Source organism: Mobula birostris, chromosome 1, assembly GCF_030028105.1.
Source record: "Mobula birostris isolate sMobBir1 chromosome 1, sMobBir1.hap1, whole genome shotgun sequence".
NCBI classification, from domain to species: Eukaryota; Metazoa; Chordata; class Chondrichthyes; order Myliobatiformes; family Myliobatidae; genus Mobula; species Mobula birostris.
This window is the reverse complement of record NC_092370.1, coordinates 68639387-68661549: the sequence shown is the minus strand read 5'-3', so window position 1 is coordinate 68661549 and position 22163 is coordinate 68639387. Positions and strand designations below refer to the sequence as shown.

Genomic DNA, 22163 nt, shown 5'->3' with positions numbered 1-22163 from the left:
CCTTTGTAGGCTTATTCAGAAAGGTAGGAGGCATGGGATCCAGGGATCCTGGTGGTGTGGATTTAGAATTGGCTTGCCTACAGAAGGCAGAGGGTGGAGTGTATTCTGACTGTAGGTGGTGACTAATGGTATTCCACAGGGATCTCATCCCTACTTTCTGGTGATTTTTATAAATGAGTTGAATGAGGAAGTGGAAGGGTGGGTTAGTAAGTTTGCAGATGACTGTAGCATTGTTGGTGTTGTGGATAATGTAGAAAGTTACCATAGCTTACAGAACTGGGCTGTGAAGTTGGCAGAAGGGGTTCAATTTGGAGAAGTGTTAAGTTTTACATTTTGAAAGGTCAAACATGAAGAGAGGGTATAAGGTTAGTGGAAGGATTCTTAGCAGTGTGGAGGAACAGAGGGATCTTGAGTTCCACATCCGTAGATCCCTCAAGATTGCAATACAAATTGATAGGTTAGTTAAGAAGGTGTATGGTGTACTTGCCTTCATTAGTCAGGGATTAAGTTCAAGAGCCACAGGGTAATGTTATAGTTCTATAAAACTCTAGTTAGACCACACTTGGAGTATTATATTCATTTCTGGTCGCCTCATTATAGGATTAATGTGGAAGCTTTAGAGACAATGCAGAGGAGATATACCAGCATGCTGCCTGGATTAGAGAGCATGTCTTATGTGGAAAAGTTGAACAAGTTAGGGCTATTCCTTTTGGAGAAAGGATATAAAAGGTGACTCTATAGAGGTGTATAAGATGATAAGAAGCATAGATAGTATAGACAGCCCATGTCTTTTTCCCAGTGGTTAATGCGAGAGGGCATCCTTTTAAACTGATTGGTGGAAGGTATGGGGTGATGACAGAGGTGGGTTTTCACACATCGAGTGGTAGGGGCATGGAATACACTGCTGAGTGTTACAGCAGCAACACTGAGGACGTTTAGGAACAACAAATTTAATATTACTCTCAGAAAATTTGCCAAAACTGTCTTGCTGCTGCCAGGAGGATGTGTAGGAGTCTTGGGCAAGGGTTGTGAATTGGACTCATTTTCACAGGTCTCTACCATTCATGTTATTTGTGTTCTGGTTTCTGATTGCTCATATTTTTTACTGCTACTTTGTGTGATTTTGCTCGGAGCAGACTGGTTTTGCGGCCTACAGTCAACGGACAACACAGTGCTCAACTGAACTGAACATTCCTACAACATTCCAGGATTCTGCAGTTTCATGTTTAATATTCTGTGTGTTATTTGTTCGATGTTTGTCATTTGCATCATTGTTCTTTTTTTTGTGCATTTGATGCTTAATGTTTTCTTTGAATGGGTTCCATCGTGTTTCTTTGTTTCGTGGCTGTGGGAAGACAAATCTCAAGGTGTATACTTCTAACAAACTTTGATAATAAATGTACCTTGAATCTTTGAATCATTACAATTTATTTCTGTCTCTATTAACTTTCTGGATTATCTTTTCTTTTCCAAAAATTATTTTAAATCTCCGCATATCAACTCCTGAGCTGAAGACTAGTGTCTTCAGCTGTTCCTATCCCTCTGTTGCTGCTGTTCTCTTGTAGCCATTTGACACTGCAGAAACGTGATACAGGTTGACTGGTCTTCTGATTTCTCATCTCTCCCTGTGGAGAATTGCCTCTCTTCTACGCAATGTTTTTCCAGATGGTCTTGCTGAGATTGGCAACCTGCCATCAGAGCAGGGGTGAAGAAATTACAGCCATGAGCATCATCCAGCTCTTTATGGCACAGACGTTAATACTCTTTCACTATGCCATGAAAATGATTTTGCTCACTTACCTGCTTTACAGCATGAGTCTTCCTTCATATTCACTGATGTGCAAGCGGAAATACAAGTATCCACATTTATATTTGCAACAGATAAACTACTTGTGTACAATCATATGTGATCACTGAGGAAAGAAACTTCACTAATTGCTTAAGGCAGATGGGAAAAGTGACAATTATCTTTAATGGCATTGTAATGTAAGAAGGCAACAGCATGTAATAGCCTGGGGAGAGTCATCTGAAATGATGATCCAAACTGTGAATGCTCACAGTAGGCCCTGGGCTGTTTACTGAAAACAGCTTTCAGCAACACAGCATAAGCAGAGCGATGGCACACGCACCGGTCTGCCAAAATCAAATACCAATCAAGCTGGTTTTCTATTAATCGGAATGACAGTCAAAGTTCAGTGAGATTCAGCAAACTTTATTGAAGAAGATGAATCTGGGAATAATGGACTGACTGTTTCAGCTTGAGATAGGTGTTTTACCTAAACTGTCTGATAGACAAAGTTTGACCTTTAAAATTCCCTAGGCATGTTCAGGCTAAATATCAAATTAACTTACATATCAATTTGGACAGTAATTAAATATTTGTACATTGTACACATAGGGCAGTGCATCAATAGCCAAAAATTAAAGGCTATCTGAAGGAAACCTTTCAATTTCATAAATTTAATATGAAAAGCAATTTGTCCTCTGCCTTGTGTAGCCTAAGGCATTTGTTTCACTGATGCTTTTTGCCCTTAACAAATATCAAGTGGTAACCTTGTGGTACCTTTTATTGAGCAAAACCCCAAATGACAATTTGCAAACAAAGAGAACATTTAAAGACAAAAAGAACTTCAAAATCAAATTAATTGAACAATGAATTGCAGCAAAGATTTGGGTGATTTTGGATCCAACTTAAATTGAAAGTGTTGGATGAACAATTTTGTGTGGGGCAGAGAGGCATTCGGTAGTTTGGAATAGTGAGATATTAGCAGTACTATTACCGTGTTATAGAACAAGATAGAAGTAGGATGATGTATGATTGGAAGAATGTGATCTTGCACAAGTGGAAGTAGAGACTCTTAGTAACAAATTAAATGTGGAATTTGAAGCTGAACTCAAGCAAGAGACTGAAACTCTGTGTTGTCATCTTGTGTCAAGCTGAAACTGATGATGGCATTAAGTATTGAAACAAATACTTCATACATGTATAACCTGACTTTTCTTTTCAGTGCATAAATAATTAATGTAAAGAACTGAATGTTAATCACAGATTGTATAGAATCTTAATCAGGTGGTTTGTAACTGGGATATGACCATATAAAGAGAGTTGAAAGATTCTGACGAGGGTTATGCAAATCCTTACTGGACAATTTTGTAAGTGTTGCAGGTGTTCTTAATTTATCATATTAAGCATCCTCCTGCAAAATTATTCTGAAATGTTAAATGTCTAAAGTTGGTTTCAAATTTACAAATACTTTTATTTATTTAAGAAATACCACATTTAATTCTCCACTGCAAAAACAGGAGGTGTTCAACGCTGAGCCTTTGTTGATTTGCTAGAAGCCAGCAGGGAGCAGTGATGATTTGCAAGTGTAGATTGAAGAACGAAGTGAGCTATTGTTTCTGGATTCTGCACATTCCCAGAGTATAATGTATTATGAAGATAGGACAGGTCTTCCAGCATACATTCCATATACAGACTGAGTGAACACATCATTCAGCTTTGGGAAGATACTCAGATGAAATTATCAAGCCACTGTATTAATCGCGTGCCTAATAATTTTTGCTGGTCAAAGGTTAAGTTTCTTCTGGCTGGATTGGATGGGATTGTTAGCAGTTGGAAGCTATAAGCTTAATCATTATTAAAACTCTATTAAAATAAAAATGTTGAAGTTGAAACTTTATTTGGAAAATTTATAGTGCTGGATGTTACTAAGATGTTTTAAACACAAAAGCATACTAAGTGATTGGTGCTGTATTAGAGGCATTGGGACAGAAGTAGTATTCACAAAGTACTGGCAAACCCTGACAAAGATTACAACATGAAATTCTGATCACGATATTCCAGATAGGACTTCATACTTTTAAATTATAAAACTTCAGATACTGGACATCTCTAATAAAGACAGAAACTGCTGTATGTTTCCAGCATTTTCTGTTTTTATTTTATGCATTTCTTGTTGGCATTCAGTGATTGAATATTATATGACTGATAACCCAATATGACATAAACATACGCTTTTAGAAGTCTCTCTGCAAACTGAAGTTTATAATGTTCATTAATTTGGTTACTTCGTCTGAGAAAATAGCAACTTTTTAATATTTAAATAAAACATTATGTTGGAATATTGAATAAGAAGAGAAGAATATTTATAGTTTCTTTGTGAATAGTCTTTCTATGCAGCCTCTCAGGATTGAGTGATTTGTTTTCACTCCAGTTTTCTGGGTTCTGAGGTGATTTATAGTCAAATAAGGGAACTGCAGATGATCACAGGTGGTACAGAAGATGCCTGAGGAGGCAGATTGGTAGTTAATATAAGGGGTGATCCGTTCCTTCAAATGTTTATACTGGGCTTATTTGTGCTTCTAGTATATAGACTTGAAGCTTTCAATGCCATGCCATTTTAAAATGGCTTCTCCATTTTAAATTGTCATTGGCTAGAGATTCCCATGAGTCAGTGGGGATGCTGCATTTCTTCAATGGTGCCTTGAGCACATCCTTGAATCTTTTCTTCTGAACAGCTGATAATCTTCTCCCAAGACATAGGTAAAAATAAAATGCATGCTTTGGAAGTCTCTTGTTAGGCATGTAAATGAATGCCCACTCTAGCTGACTGTAACTGAGGCCTTAATGCTGGAAATATTGATCTAGATTATAGTGACAGTTAACCTTTGAGTGAGTTATTATTAGGATTTTGTGCTGACAATACAGGTGATATATTAGCTGTAAGTAGTCCAGCTCTTAGAAGCGTACCAAAGGGTAGTAATCATTGCTACCTGGACACCAGGTATAAGGTCTTAATCTTCAAATAGTCTTCTCCTCAACTGGCCAAAAGTCATGCTGGTGCATTAATAGCAGTGATGGATTTCACCATCCATGTCCGCTTTTTTTTGCTTAGAGTTAACTCCTGAGGAATGGGAAGTGGTCCACATACTTTCAGGGTCTTGGCTGTTGGGAGAACATTAAGCATAGACTGTTATGCTTTCATTAACATAGCATGGAAGTAGAAGGGTCAGTGTGCCCTCATTGTTTGAATTCATATAGCCATCATTTCTATAGATCCTGACACTCCTAACAATGACTAATGGGTTATGGCTTCATTGTCAAAGCAGCTGTTGCAAAGATTCATCCAGCTGTCACATTGGCAGGGCATTCAGTGGCAACACTGATCAACTGCAACCTGACATTTCATTCAATTTCCTTTCAGGCAATCCTAGCTTATGAACGATGTTCTGCAGGAGCAGAGAGAGGAATCCTCAGTTCAACCAACTACCTGACTTCACCATCGCCATTTTAAGGTAGATTGTTGTATAATTTTCATAACCATTCATCAACTCCACCTTGAAACTCCTATTTAAAATGCATTTGAAGGTAAGTATGGTCATGATATGGAACTGACCAGGTAAAACTAAATGTAAATTTCATTCATGTTAAGGCAAAATCCAGTTCAAGTTTATTGTCATTCACTCTCATACATGCATACTGCCAAACCAGACAATGATGCTCTGGACTAAGGTGCACATTTCAGTACATATAATTCAAACACATAAAGTTTTAAACGTTCAGCTGTGACTTGTACCTCATCATGCTCACATCAGCTCACTCAAATACGCACTCTAAAAATCCACTAGTCTAAGTTGTTTGCAAATGGTTTGTGCCTTGTCAGTGTAAATACACACTGTGCCACTGCCAAATAAATCCAAGTGAGTTGGAGAGAAAAAATGAAGATGTTATTGGCTCCTGCCTTCCATGGAACAAGTTGTGGGTACTCCTAACGGCTTTTCCGATCATATTTACATGTGCCATTGAATCAAGTGATGCATCTTATTCTACCAGACAAATGTATGCTGACGTTACATTAGGTTGCACTGAAATCCGAGAATGTAGGAAGTCTAATGTGAAAGTTTGCGCTCCCTCTGTCTTTGCCTTCCTGGATTGTGGCACCTTTTTATTTTGCTGGAAAGATTATGTATTTTCAGGACCATTGGCTTCAGTCCCAAATATTTCTCTAATATTCCAGTCAAGATGGCGCCAGCGTACAAGGCTCCCTTGGTTGACATCTTCCAGATGGCCTACAAAAATGTCTTTTTTTTTTACATCTTTTATGTCTGTTTTTCACCTTAAGTATGTTTCTGGGACTGTTAGATCCGGTGATTACAGTTTGGAGATCGTTTCAGTGATCCAGCACTTTGCTGTCTCTGAGGAGATTCTAGGAAGCGAAACGCGAACACAGATGGTCTTGATGCAAAGAAACTTCAAGACAGGACATGAGCTGATGTTTGACTCCATTTTGCCAGTTAAAGCGTCCATTAATCATTGATTAAAGTGTTGAGGAAGACTGAGACATCGAGGTGAATGCGGAAAGCGAGCGAGAGTTCAGCACTGACTGTCTTCTTTTTGATGGCTGTCCAAAAGGACTCTGTGAGTGGCTTCACACATCAAAGTTGCTGGTGAACACAGCAGGTCAGGCAGCATCTCTAGGAAGAGGTACAGTCGACGTTTCAGGCCGAGACCCTTCGTCAGGACTGGTCTCGGCCTGAAACGTCGACTGTACCTCTTCCTAGAGATGCTGCCTGGCCTGCTGCGTTCACCAGCAACTTTGATGTGTGCTGTTTGAATTTCCAGCATCTGCAGAATTCCTGTTGTCTGTGAGTGGCTTATCGCTGTGTAGCTGGCTGTGGCAGGTGGGTAGGCGTCTATGCTTCGTGTGGTGTCCCTTTCTTTTGATGAGTGTCGTAATATCGTAGGATGGTGTTGTGGTTCTACATTTATGGATTGGATTATTGCTCTTATGGACTTTTTCAGACTTATGGTTTTCATATTCAGTGTTTTTATTGCTTGTTCCTTTACCAGTTTGTGTGCAGGGGTAGGATGTTGGGGGTTGATGTTCTGTTGTGTTCGGGAAGCGGTTGTTTTTTTGGGGGTCATTGTTCTTGTTCTGTGTTGTGCAGGGGAGGGGGTTTTAGGGGTTGGTGATCAGGATGCCATTCTTTTATGTGCAGGGAGAGGGTGGGTTTGATGTTCCTCTCTGAACAACTTTCACATTCTTTCTTTGTTTTATCTGGAGAAGACAAATTTCAGAGTTGTATATGGATACATACTTTGATAATAATGACCTTTGAAACTTTGAATCTTCTGTGCTTTTCATATCACTTGATGATGTTGTAATGCTGGCAAGTCAAGCCGTTGGATAGTACCCAGATCTTCGGTTAACCAAAGTGTTGTTGAAAGTTGACAGATGAAATTCCTCATTGGATCATTGTCTTCCTTCTCTTCCAAGAATTCAAACTGGGCTTGTGAATGACTGACTTGGTCAGAGATCACGATATAAAATATTCAAAACATAACTTCACTACATTTCTCGTTGTAGAAAATTCTGTCAAGGCTCACAGCAGTCATGACTCAGGGTTGACCATGGATGCTGTGTCCCAGTTGTTATGCAAGCTGTTGCCCATGTAGCAGGTTCCCCTTCTCCATGTGGCTGATGAACTAAATGAACAGCAGAGAATGATCCAGTTTGGTGATACAGTGGTGTAGCTGGAGTTGCCAGTGAGCTTCAAACTCAATGTAGGGCTCAGGGTTTACTCCCGAAGCCTTCCCCTTGTGTGGATATACCTGTAAGGCAGCAGAGGTTTGAGATCAGAGTTTTCCTTCTTCTAGATGAGCTGCCAACCATGGCTGACGAGTCCCATCTTCCCAAAGTGACTGGTTTTAAGGTGCCAGTTACCTGCCTTTGCCCCTTCTCCTGTCAGTAGAAACAGTTCCGCTGGGCTTAGTAGCTAAGACACATGTGAAGGCCAGGAGCTAGAATTGGTTGTCAGAGGCTATTTGAGATGTACGCCACTGGGAGCATTTGATACATGGTGGGAGTATAAACCTACCATCTCCCCCCCTCTGATAACCTTAAGGAACCAGTGCCTTATGATGTTGTGTAGAAGTTACTTACAGTCAGGCAAGACACAAACAAACTATGCAAGGAAGACTAGATCCTTTTTTCATAATGAATTGGCTGATGTTCCTTTATGTTTATCCACATGAGAGAAATAATTAAATGTTGTTTGTTTAAATGAATATCGATACCACTTAGATCAAAAGCTTAAACTGCATGTTTGAGAGATTCCAACTTCTACTGATGCTCAACAATGCAGTTAATCACAAAAATCTACCCTGACCTTCCAGAGCTTCAAGCTGTGTGCTGATGAAGGATAAGTAAAAAACGACTGAACAATAATTATGCAATTGCATTAAGAAGTTTGTGTTAAATGTAGGACATCCAGTCAAGCCTTTAGCTTTCAGTTAGCAACCCAATCTTCATCTAAGTACAATAGATTTTTTAAACACATTTCTGCATCAGTGTTATATAGCAGCTCATTTCAAAAATGATCAGAGATGATGTGCCAGGATATGAATTATGTTGATCAAAGTAGACTTGAAGGAAGTATTTTTAAAAGAAGAATGATTTGGAGACAACATGCCAAATCTCTGTGATGAAAACTTGATTTATGCAGACCGACTTTATTAATGGTGAGAATATTAATTTTAATTTGATTTTACTGATTGATATCATTTGAAATAACTTTAGGATTGATAGACTATTTTTAAAACAAGTAAAAAGATTTTCAACAAAATAATGCAAATACAGGTCGACCTTCACTAATCTGACTACCTGTAATCCGGTTCCTTCGATGATCCGCGCTGATTACGCTTAATGTGATTCCTCTGTAATTCGGCATTTTCACTAATCCGACACTCCTCAGGTCCCAATGGTGCTGGATTAGTGAAGGTCAACCTGTCAATAAGTTGCTCTGCATTGAGATAGTTTATTGAGAAGCTTTGCTTTTGAAGTTAATTTTATGTATTTAAAGATACAGCATGATAACTGGCTCTTCCTGCCCAATGCAGGAAGATCATGGTCTGAGTCGACATTCCCCCTCCTGCCCAATGAACCCACACACCCAATTACATTCGTGACCAATTAACCTACTAACCTGCATGTTTTTGGAATGTAGGAAGAAACCCAAATACCCAGAGGAAAGCCACATGGTCACAGGGAGAATATACACAACTCCTTACAGACAAGGGTGTAATAGAACACAGGCCACTGGCAATACACATGATCTCAGCAGGTCAGGCAGCATCTATGGATAGGAATAAACAGTTGATATTTTGGGCCGAGAAACCATGTTCAATGGTTCCATTTAATATCAGAGAATGTATACAATATACAGCCTGAAATTCCCACTCTCCACAGACATTAAAAACATAGAAAATCTACAGCACAGTACAGGCCCTTTGGCCCACAATGCTGTGCCAAACATGAACTTACTTTAGAAATTACCTGGGGTTACCCATAGCCCTCTATTTTTCTAAGCTCCATGTACCTATCCAGGAGTCTCTTAAAAGACCCTATCATATCTGCCGGCAGCCCATTCCATGCACCCACCACTCTCTGCATAAAAAACTTACCCCTGACATCTCCTCTGTACCTGCTTCCAAGCACCTTAAAACTGTGCCTTCTCGTGATACCATTTCAGCCCTGGGGAAAAAGCCTCTGACTATCCACATGATCAATGCCTCTCATCATCTTATACACTTCAGTCAGGTTACCTCTCATCCTCCATCGCTCCAAGGAGAAAAGGCCAAGTTCACTGCCTATTCTCATAAGGCATGCTTCCCAATCCAGGCAACATCCTTGTGAATCTCCTCTGCACCCTTTCTGTAGTTTCCACATCCTTCCTGTAGTGAGGTGACCAGAACTGAGCACAGTACTCCCAGTGGGGTCTGACCAGGGTCCTATATAGCTGCAGCATTACCTCTCGGCTCCTAAACTCAATCCCATGATTGATGAAGGCTAATGCACCGTATGCCTTCCTAATCACAGGGTCAACCTGCGCAGCAGCTTTGTGAATCCCTATGGATTCGGACCCCAAGATCTCTCTGATCCTCCACACTGCCAAGAGTAAGAGTATTTTGGTAAGTTCTTTTGCATTATTTATTTTTCCTGTAAATGCCTGCTAGAAAATTAATCTTATTGTAGTATATTGTAGCATATCCATACTTTGATAATAAATTTACTACGAACTTTTGAAATTTGCCAGAACTAGTTTTAATATGTCTTTGACAGTGTGGTGAACACTAGTAATCTATTTTATATCACAATATATACAGTGAATTCCAGTTAATTGGGGCACACTGGGACCTGTACATTTTAGCTCAATTAAGTGGCTGCCCCAATCAGCCAAAGTTTCATGGAAATAGTTAAAAAGGTATAAAAAAAGACAAACTACTGTTAAACGGAGTAGCAAATTATGCGTGTAACTGAAATACAGAACAAATTAGAACACTACCAATACTATTGGTGGTTGTACATTGTATCCGAAAATGACAGGAAATCCATGCGGATTTATTAAGTTTATTAATAAATTTATTAAGTGGAAAAGCTGTTGCACTGGGACAGTTCCACTCGCTCAATCTTGGAAATCCAGGTCCAGTGGTGTGAGTAAATGTCATAACTGGGGTCTTCCCTGGTTGCTGTCAATGACCATGAAAACTTTTGTGCCCTATCATGCCCTTCGCTCTCCTCTGAGCATTGCAGAATAATCATCCTGGCCATTGAATCTCACTGTAGATCTTATTCACCAAGTTCGCCAGAGTTGACCTCACATGCTAGGACAGGCATGTCCCTATCTCATAGGGGGATGAATCCTGTCAACTGCTCTCAACTGCTTTAGCCTACCTGGTGAAACAATGTACCGGTGTGGTCGTTGTCACAGGCAAACAACTACTTGGAGCTACAGGTGAGAGCTGAGTGTCTGCTGGGGGCCAAAAATATCATACAAGATGAATGTCAGTACCTTCAAATTCTTCATAGTTCTTAACTTATTAAAATAGTAAAATCGTTTCATTTTCATTCCCGGCCATTTCTGGTATCTCCAAGCCTGAATGCTTGAAATTGCAGTGAACAAAACAGCTCAGAATTGGCTTACTGCTTATTTCTCATCAACTATCCGTGACAAAAATCGCTATGTTTTGAACACCAGTACACGTAACTAATGCAAATTAAAAATGGCTTTACAAGTTCACACGACTAAACATAGTTAGAAACTGTTTGACAACACCTCCTTTCCAAATTAAGTGACATAGTGTCCCTAATAAACAAGGGAATCCTGGCTATTTTCTTGATTAGATTATGTTCTTTAGGAATTGTCCCATAAAAGCAGCTGCCCCGATTAACCCAAGAAAATCTGCAGATACTGCAAGTTCGAGGAACACACACAAAATGTTGGAGGAACTCAGCAGGCCAGGCAGCAATCATGGAAAAGAGCAAACAGTCAACATTTTGGGCCGAGACCCTCCCCAGTCCTGATGAAGAAATAGGAACATTCTCGAAACAGAAGAAAAATTCCCAAAGAATGAATGACAGAAAAAAAATGCAAGAACCCCAAAGCACGCAATCCCTCGCATGCACAAACAGCATCAACCCTCCCCCCACTTACTCTAGCATAAAGCATCAGCATTCCCACCACCCACCATGCCAGTAACAGCAAAGTCCCCAAAAAGAGACCATGGTCTACAGTCCATCAAAAGCTAACTGTTCACTCTGACATTTCAATGTCCCACAGGCTCTCTCTCTCATGAACAGAGAGAGACAGAGTCACAATTAATTAATTATGTGTCCTGTAGTTTTACATAATGGGGATGCAGTGGAAGTACATAGCTATTGTGGTCAATGCTAAAGTCTAGCCATAGGGTCCTGAATGGAACATTTCCTTCTTAAATGTTCAACGGTAATGAATGTAACTAAGAAAATAAAACATTAATGGTGCCACAAGTCTCAGAGAAGACACCCAATTCATTACAGCCCCAGTGCATCTATGATTCAGTATCAAGCCTTGTCTGTTTTAGATGATAGTGGATAAATAAATATTGGCCAGACTGTTTGCAGGCCAGGAGAGGAGGCAAATATTCTTCTTGGAAAGTGTCATTGAAACTTTTCCATTCTCTTGACAGGCTAGATGAGGACTTGCTGTAATCTTTCATCCCAAAGATGGCATATGTGACATTGCAAAATTATTTTATTTATTGAGAAACACAGTATAGAACAGGTCCTTTCTGCTGAACGAGCTGCTCTGCCCTGCAACCCACCCATTCAACCCTAGTCTAATTGCAGGACAATTTACAATGACCATTAGCCTACTGACCAGTAGGTCTCTGGACTGTAGGAGGAATCCGGAGAACCCAGAGGATACCCATGTGTATCATGGCGAGTACGTACAAACTCCTTACAGAGGAAGCTAGAATTGAACTCTGAACTCTGACACCCCAAGCTGTAATAGCATTGAACTAACACCACACAACTGTGGCAGTTATTACATTTATGTTGTACTGAAGAACCTATCTGTTTGTGGATGCTCATGATAACCTACATCCACATAACGGAGGAGCTCACGTAGTCTGTACACATCAGCTGTGTGGTGAAAAAGGCACAACAGCACCTCTTTCACCTCAGATGGTTGAGAAAATTTGGTAAGGGCCCCAAATCCTTAGAACTTTCTACAGGGGCACAATTGAGAGCATCCTGACTGGCTGCATCACTGCCCGGTATGGGACCAGCAAATACCGGCCGGTTTAGCAAACAGAGCGGTGGACACCATTGCTGAAATCCGGAGGAAAACACACAGAGGATGCAGAGGGGGATCACAAAGCCGAGAAAAGAGGACTGGGTTGAGACAACAGAAACTTATGGAGAAGAGGAGTTCGGTGGGTGATACCATTCCGGCTGACTGGAAGTGCACTGAGAGCGGTAAGCGTAAAGGAGTTGGGTGCTTGCTGATCTGGTTAACAACGGAAGGTGCAATCCGGGGCATATTACGATCGAGGAACATGTTTGCAGACTGGATATTGAACTTTTTACTGTTGGACTTCGGCCACATTCCACCGTGATACAACACTTGGCAGCACGGGAGGTCGTTCCTGCCTGTGGCCATTGAACGTGCAGCTCCTCCCGTGGAGGGTCAGACACCTTGAGCCAATAGACTGGTCCTGGACTTATTTTCCATCTGGCATGGTTTGCATTTTGTTGTTTGATTGTTGGTGGTTTTTGTATTGCTATATTTACACTCTATTCTTGGTTGGTGCGGCTGTAACGAAACCAAATTTCCCTCGGGATTAATAAAGTATATCTATCTATCTAACTGTACCTCCCTTAATTGCAGGATTCTGCAGAGTGGTGCGGATAGCCCAGCGCATCTGTAGTTGTGAACTTCCCATGATTCAGGACATTTACAAAGACAGGTGTGAATAAAGGGCCCAAAGGATCACTGGGGACCCCAGTCACCCCAAACACAATCTATTCCAACTGCCACTATCTGGGAAACGGTACCGCAGCATAAAGGACAAGACCACCAGGGTCCGGGACAGCTTCTTCCACTAGGCCATCAGCCTGATTAACTCACGCAGATCTGAGTTTATTTCTATGTTATATTGATTGTTCTATTTATTATAAATTACTATGATTGCACATTGCACATTTAGATGGAGACGTAACGTAAAGATTTTTACTCATGTATGTGAAGGATGAAATAACATCAATTCAATTCAATTCAATTCATCAAAATCAAAAGAACTGTCTAGTACCAATTTGACTAATAAAAGCTTTCACGTAGAACAATTAAATAAATTGTGACTCAATTTTCAGGGAATTTTTTTGGGTGTAGTGAGGGTGCAAATAAAGACAAGGAAAACCAATTTTTGGAGATTACTACCACCAAGTTCATAACAAGGAACTAGGTGTATTGAACTGGAAAATGTATTGTGTGGGAAGAACATACTGTCTGGAGTAGTGAATGAATGATTTTTGGAGCATTCATTATAGACTTTGGAATCCAAGCCTGATAGGTCTAAGTTCCCATCCTGAATCAGTACCTCTCCAGATACAGTTTTAAAAAAAGATACAAATTTTACTCTAGGTTTGAGACTTGATTGTTGTCACCATGAATGAGTAGGAAGCTGCATTATTGACCAAGTTGACTGAATTCTGTTAGATATCACCAGCAAACTGGATCTGTGGGGATGGTAACAGAGCCAGCATGAGGGAGTAGATCAATTGACCTCAGCCCCGCTAAATATCATATGTTCATCTATCCATAACAGTATTGGTATAAGTAGCAATTGCATAACTTTTGGGAAATGAAATCCTATCTTTCTATCTGTGACAATCTTCCATCGTGTTGCTCAGCATTTTCATTTTGCCTACCTGTTGGATAAAGAACAGATCTGGCAAACCACGACTAGGATTATGCGAAGCATTGTGGGCCATCAGCAGCAGTGTAATTCTATTCTGACAAAGTCGAAACATGACCTGCACTACTCACCCTAAGTCAAAGTCAAAGTTGAAATAAATTTTATTGTCAAAGTACATGCATATATGTCACCATGTACTGTACAACTCTGAGATTCATTTTCCTGTGGGCATACTCAGCAAATCTCTGGAGTAGTAACTATAACAAGATCAATGAAAGATCAACCAGAGCGTAGAAGACAACAAACTGTACAAATGTAAGTAAGTAGCAATAAATAATGAGAACATGAGATAATAAGACAGAGAGTCCTTTAAGTGAGATAATTGGTTATGGGAAACATCTCAATGATGGACAAGTGAGTGTAGTTATCCCCTTCTTTTCAAGAGCCTGATAGTGGAGGGGTAGTAACTGTTCTTGAACCTGGAGGTGCAAGTCCTGAGGCACTTGTACCTTCTACCTGATGGCAGCAGTGAGAAGAAAGAGACCACCAAGCCAAGAGATGTAATTTGGTTTAATTAAAAATATACAAGAAAATTCTATGAAAAGCAACCGGCTTTCCATGAAAAACAAATGTGTGATGAAGCAAAATTGCTGAGATTTGTCGCAGCACAGAAGGAAACTACTTAGTCTATCATATTCATTTCAGTACACAGGACAACTTTTGTCAATTCTATTTCCACTCCCTGTATTCTGGCACATTAATCTGTCACGGTCCGGTCCATGAAGATTGTATTTCAGTTCACAGTCTGGTCTATCATTCCTTATTCCAGGTTTTCCGGTTTTCCCTTGTTCTATTGGGTGCTCTAATTGAGGCACCTGATTCTCATTTTGGGCTGACTACGTAAATAGCTCTTGGGTTCAGATTCATTTGCTGGACTGTTCCCTTCCCTTCCCTTCCCTTCACCTTCCTCCTGAAGCCTCTGCCTGCAACCTCGCCTACAACCTCTGCCTGAAGCCTTGCCTGCAACCTCACCTGCATCCTCGTCTGTATTGCTGTCAAGTTCTACCACCGGAGCAAGACCGGAGCCTTGCTGTGTCTAGATAAGGAACTATCTATCGTTGTTTGGAACTGTCTCTGTGTCCACACCTTCGCTAGGTAGGTCCGGCCGTTTGCCGCTACCTTGTGTTAGGAACCGTCTCGTCGTGTTCAGCATTCTGTGTATGAGTCCCGGCCCTACGTCTTGTTCCCAGGGAGGGGTCCCAGCTCTGTGTTCCATGTTCCTGTCTCTCAAGACCAAGGCTTTCTGTTCTGCGTTCCTGTCTCCCAAGATTACCAAGGCTCTGTGTTCTGCATTCCTGTCTCCCAAGATTACCAAGGCTCTGTGTTTCCTGTCTCCTTCGACAAAGGCTCTGCATTGTATTCTCGTCCTGTCCATGTGCCTCATCCTGTCCTTGTGCCTCACCCAGCCTGGTGCTGGAGATTCCTCATCCTGGGCTGGAGTTGCCTCATCCTGTCCAGGAGTCTCACATCCAGTCCTGTTGCCACTCTTCGTCCTGTAGCCACGTCTTGTCCTCGCCAGGATCCAGGGTTCGAGCCTGAGTCAAGACCCAGGTTCTGGGTCCCTGTCCAGACTCTGGCTCGGAGTCCTTGTCCAGGTTCCAAGTTCCTTGTTCCTCATCCAGATCCCACTTTCCTAGTCTAGTCCCAGCCCAGACCCTGTATCCTAGCCCTGTCCAGGGCCTGTGTCTTGTCCAACGTTGTTTCTTCCCCACTTCCCTTGCCTTCTTGACACTCCTAGTCCTGTTCCTTGTACTTCAGTGTCTGTGTCTTGCATTTGGGTCTGCCAATACCCCCCACATGACATAATTTTTTTAAAACGTACTTATAAACTTCTATTTTAACCTGCTTGAAGGAGTAACTCACTGCAGCCATTTGACCTATCAGTCCATTTTTGAGCTGTAGAAGGAAACCCATACTGTCACAAAGAGAACAAGCAAATGTCAACCAGAGGCCATGATTAAACCCAGATTCCAGGAGGTGAGAGACAGCAGCATTAACTGTTGCCCAGCTGTACCACTGCATGCTAAATAAAGAATAAAAAATATGTTGTGGGTGTAGGTGCTGGGTCATCAGGTAGAGGTGGATTTAGGATCATCTGCTGTGATAGGTTGATCCAGGGATTGTTGGGGGAGGGATGTTGGCCTGCAGTTAGATTAAGTGGATTGTACTTTGCAATCAGTAGGTGAGGTATGAATTGGCAAGAGCAGAACTTTGATGGAAGTCTAGGATAACCTGAGAGTACAGGGAAATGGGGAGACAGGATGGTTAGACATAATAGAGAGTTGCCAGAAAAGTATGTGTTTTATGACGCAGTTTCATTTTTAAAATGGAGTGTTACATTCTATTGTAGGGTACAATAGTGCTGGACTGGCAACTTCTGCCAGGTTTGTTGATGTATGTTTTTAGTAGTATTGGAGAGTGAACACTTTATCGAAGTACAGGGCCTGAAGGATTAAGAGAAGTTTGTATCGTTCGGCAGTTTAATAAAGGATCGACCTTATTGAGTCTTTGTTGAAGAAGTAGCGACCTGCATCGAAGATAACTCCTGACAAAAGAGAAAGGAAATTCATGCAAAGTTTGCTGTCTAGAAATTAAGGTCAGTTGTTTTAAGCCGTTTATTTCCTTCATCGTGAATCCTTTGGACAAAACCAGCAGAAAAGTCACATCTATGAAGAAATCCTTCTCCAGAGAAGTCTCTCCCAATTGAATGTATAAATCTGTTGGACTTCCGAATTCACCATTTTAAGAACTGTATTTGACTTTACCGCTTTAAGAACTGTTTTTGCATTTATCGCTTTAAGAACCAGTACTGAGTGGCAATTTGTTGAACGGTCGCATAGCGGTTAACTTCCTGTTAAGGTTTTCGTTTTTTTAATTGTTTATCCGTGTTTAATAAACGTTTGGTTGTTTTTATATAACCTGATTCACTTGATATTCATTGTTGCCGGTTACGTAACATATATTATGGTTGCTCAGTCATATTTCTCCTATTTTCTCATGATGTCGAAGAAAGGCATCGTTCAGAGTTCATTTCAGCTCTTAGAACAATCCTAAGATCCCAGCGATCTGATTGCACCCACTTACTTCCATATACCTTTCTTTCTCATGTTTCTCTGCACTAATTATTCTACTACCTACCTACATTTGGAAATGTGTTGGCCCTGTTGGTTTCAGCATTGCTTAGAAGGCCAAAGTAAGCAATCCAGCAAACAGTGGATCAGATGAAAGGCCTACAGTCCTGTTACATCCAGTCATGATTAGTGGTAGACAAGAAGTGAGAGAGCAATCCTTATCCTTATTATTGGCAGTAACTACCATTGAAATGTAAAGGATAAGACTTAAGGCATTGGCCAGAAATGCCGATTGAATGATATGAGTTTACTCCTGAGATCCCAACTACTAAAGAGAGAAGTTCTCAATCAATTTAATTCACTCAACATGATACCAAGATCCAGTTGAGTGCAGTGGATGCAGTGAGCAACGCCAATTGATGCAATTTTCCTGGCTGTAGCACTAAGATCATTACTCCAAAACCTCGCAGTGCTTCTGATCAAGCTGCTTCATTTCAGATATAATACTGCCATTAGCCAGCTTGTGGAAGATTACCCAAGCACATTCAGTCTGTAAAAAGCAGGAAAGCTGTATCCAGGTATTTACCATCTCATCAGTCTGCTTTCAGTCTTTAGCAAAGTGATGGAAGGTGTCACTCACAATGCTAGCAAGCATCACTTACTCACCAATAATTTGCACAATAATGCTGAATTTAATATCTCCCAACAGTTTTCAGGTCCAGTTTTCATCATAGCCTTGATGTAAACATATCCAAAGAGCACTGAGTGGTCATGTCCTCTTAGATGGTGAGGTATTCCATGTTAACATGTATAAATGAACAGGCCAATAGTAAGGCATAGCCTAATAAGTAGCAAGTAATGTTCTTACTACTCGTGAACAACATAATAACCATTCCCAACAATCAAGAATCGAATCCTTCTCATTGACCAGCAGAGTTTCCACCAACAATATACTGTGGTGTGAGGGGTGAGGCTTGGGATGTCAGCATTGACTGATCCAGCCACTAAATACAGTGACTGCAAGATTTGCCATGCTGGGATGAGTGGATCACTTCCTGACTTCCCACGACCATTTTGCCATCAAAAAGGCAGATATCTGGAGTGTAATTGAATACACAGCGTTGGTCTCGATCATTATAGCTACCTGGGGAAAGCCTGTGGCCCAGACAGAGTCTTCAGCCTTTTTCTTAGATCCTGTGCAGACTGGTTAATATGTTATTTTTTCAAATATTATTAACCTCCTCTTATTCCAATCTAAGGTTCCTATCTGCTTTAAACAGACCACTAGTAGTAGTGTGCGTCCTTCGCGAGCGATGAGGACCACTGACATCCTTGGGTGGGTGTGTTCGTGATGTTGTGACTTGCGCATGAGTTTGATTAAAGTGAGGGAGAGTTACGCAAGTCGTCAACCTCATTCTCTCGTCCTAGTCTATCTGGATCCAGTGGCAAGACGAGAGTGAAGTGCTTCGAGGGGTTGTCATGTCAGACATCAACTCAAGCGTCCTAGACAACCTCGATTCCCTGCAATTTGACTGTTCCAAACAGGTCCACAGTGGATGCCATCCTCCTGGCCCTAGACGCACCTCTGGAGCATCTGGATAGTGAAAACACTTCCTTGGATTATTACTTAGTATGGTATTGAAGCTCTACCTTCAATACCATACTATAATTACAAATAAACATCTCCAAGCTCCTACACAGCACCTCCAGTGCAAGACTTTGACAGTTTTGATCTCTGGATTACTCATATAGCCATTCACCTGTGGGCACAGGATAGGCAAAATGATTGCAAACCTGAAGAGCTGGTGCAGGGAGCAGAGGGTCTTGGATCATGGGGATCTCTTCTGGGTAGATGGGTTGCACTTGAACCAAAGGGGGACCAAGATCACAGTGGGGAAATTTGCTTTTGCTGCCAGGGAGCGTTCAAATGAGATAGTGGGGAATATGGGGAGGTGGGACTCAAGAGAGCAAAGTCACTGCGATGATAAGGGTAGGTGCAGCAACCAAAGTGTGTAGGCCCAACAAACAGGATAGTCATGTTTATGGTAAAAGGTAAACACTTTAACTTTATCTCTAAAGTGGACATTCTCCTTCAATTACAATTTCTCTCCTTTTGCTTATGGGATGGTATATAATTTGCAATTCCGAATGGATGATTCAGGATTTGAAACAACCTTCCAGATAAAATAAGTAACAGAGTCATACAGCACCCTTTAGCCCACAGTCTCCCTGAGAGCCATCAAATACTTATCTATATTGTCCTAATGCAGTTTGTCAGCAGTCAGCCTGCAGCCTTCTAAGCTATGCATTTCAAGTGCTCATTTAAATGCTAGTTAAAAAGTTATATGAGTACCTGCCTCCACTAGCCCCTCGGGTCTTCAAATGTGTGTTGTTTATGAGGCATTATATGAAAAAAATCTTCATGTGCGATCATGCATAGTAAAGTGAGTTTCTGTTTCATATGGTAGATACAGGACTAATCCCTTGCAATTTGCTGATACAATCAACACTAGTGCACTGCGTTAGTCTTCGTAGCACGAAAGTTTCAACTTTCAAGTCAGCCTGGTAAAATCACTATCAAATTTTTTTCTTGATGGTCATTTTAAACATGATGGCTTGTATTACAATGTAATAATTAATCACTGATTTAATAATAAGGTGTGCTTTATATTTTAATCAGTCGTGAGTCCATTATTGCACCACTAAACATTTCAAAAGCTTCATTACAATTAAATTAGCAAGTTAGAATAAAATTAAGTATTGCTATTTACCATCTGTCAGATATCTTCACTGATTGAAAAATTAATTCAAAATGAGGCAACACAAAAGACCAGAATGAAAACAAGCAGTATTCCAAAATTAAACACAAAATAGAATAATATTTAAAAGGCTCTTTGCTTGATCTTTAAGTAGCTCCTTTGCTCTCATGATAGCATAAAACCAATTGAATCATTTGCTGCATACAGAATAGCAGATGGCTGGGAGTTGCACATACCCATGGAGTGACAAAATGTAAAATCTAACAATGCATATCTATTTTGAATATATCCCCAGGTCCTTGCAGTACCATTTATATAGAGCAGCATGGAAATTGGCCTTTTGACCCATCCAGTCCACACTACCATCAAGCATCCATTTCAATGATAATCCTACCCTAACCTGTTTTGTTCTCTCCCAAATTTTACCACATATCCACCCACATACAAGAAGTGATTTGGAAGTAAAGGAACTTGGTAACCTGCACATTTTTGGGATGTGGCAGGAAACTTGAGCACCTGGAGAAAAACTAACATTGCAACAGAGCGAACATGCAAACTCCACACAGACAGGATAGAACCTGGGTCCCTGGAGCTGTGAGCTAGCGGCCCTATCAGATGTGCTACTGTATAGACCATCTTGAAAATCAAAACTACATGCAGATACTTGAAATATGAAATAAGAGCAGTAAACGGTGGAAGCATTCAGCAGTTCTGGAGACCAGGAAGTATCTGTAAAAAGGAAACCGAACTAACCAATTGTGTTGAAGAATACCAGACCTTAAACATTAAGCAACACACATCAAAGTTGCTGGTGAACGCAGCAGGCCAGGCAGCATCTCTAGGAAGAGGTACAGTCGATGTTTCAGGCCGAGACCCTTCGTCAGGACTCAAAGAGATAGCAGGAGATTTGAAAGTGAGAGGGGGAAGGGGAAGGGGAAATCTGAAATGATAGGAGAAGACAGGAGGGGGAGGGATAGAGCTAAGAGCTAGAAAGGTGATTGGCAAAAGGGAACTTTCCATAGGAAGAAGCACAGTATCCCTTGTATCCCTTTTGCCAATCAACTTTCCAGCTCTATCCCTCCCCCTCCTGTCTTCTCCTATCATTTCAGATCTCCCCCTCCCCTCTCACTTTCAAATCTCTTACTATCTCTTCTTTCAGTTAGTCCTGACGAAGGGTCTCGGCCTGAAACGTCAGCTGTGCTTCTTCCTATGGATGCTGTCTGGCCTGCTGTGTTCCACCAGCATTTTGTGTGTGTTGCTTGAATTTCCAGCATCTGCAGATTTCCTCATGTTTTAAATGATTAGGTTTGGTTGGTGAGTTATCTGCAAATGTAAAGGGAAGGATTTTCAACAAATGTGAAAGGGTTAACCAGGAGCTGTATTAGATACACTCAGTGCAGTACAGCAAAAATTAATCACTCACCTGACAAATTTGACATACCAAATTTCTCTTTCCCTCTCTCCTTAATAAAGGGGTTGAGAGGTGTCACTTAGTAAGAGGGGAGACATAAACAAGACAACTTGCTGATCTGCGATGATAAAATCTGCCATGTTGCTTTTTTTGAGTTTTTGTCACCTTCCTGTCAGCTTAAACCAGTCCGGATATTCTTCTCTGACCTCTCTTAATTACAAGGCATTTTCACCCACAGAAGTGCTGTTTACTGAATGTTGTTGTTGTGTTTTTTTTGCACCATTATCCGTAAATTCTAGAGACTGTTGTATGTGAAAATCCTCGGAGATCAGCTGTTTCTGAAAATACTCAAGCGCACTAATAATCATTCCATGGTCAAAGTCACTTAGATCATATTTCTTCCCCAACCAAACCTCTTGACCATGTCTGCATACTTTTATACATTGAGTTTCTGCCAGATGACTGGCTGGTTACTTCCATCAACAAGCAGGTGACTGGTGTACCTAATAAAGTGGCCACTGAGTGTATTTCACAGCTCCAGATTTCAGTCCAAATTTATTTGTGACTCAAGTTGTTGGGTATGTGTTTTCCATGGATTCTAAAAACAAAATGATTGCAGA

General features: G+C 40.9%; 1 long non-coding RNA gene across 1 annotated transcript in view; it reads left to right on the top strand.

Annotated features, from left to right (window-relative positions):
• Positions 1 to 17220, top strand: part of LOC140196883 (uncharacterized) — a 44102-nt gene extending 26882 nt beyond the window's left edge. Inside the window, exons 2-4 of the long non-coding RNA XR_011885829.1 lie at positions 5208 to 5298; positions 9882 to 9973; positions 13216 to 17220. This is a non-coding gene — a long non-coding RNA (uncharacterized lncRNA). The remainder of the gene's footprint in view (positions 1 to 5207; positions 5299 to 9881; positions 9974 to 13215) is intronic.
• Positions 17221 to 22163: the final 4943 nt, after the last annotated feature.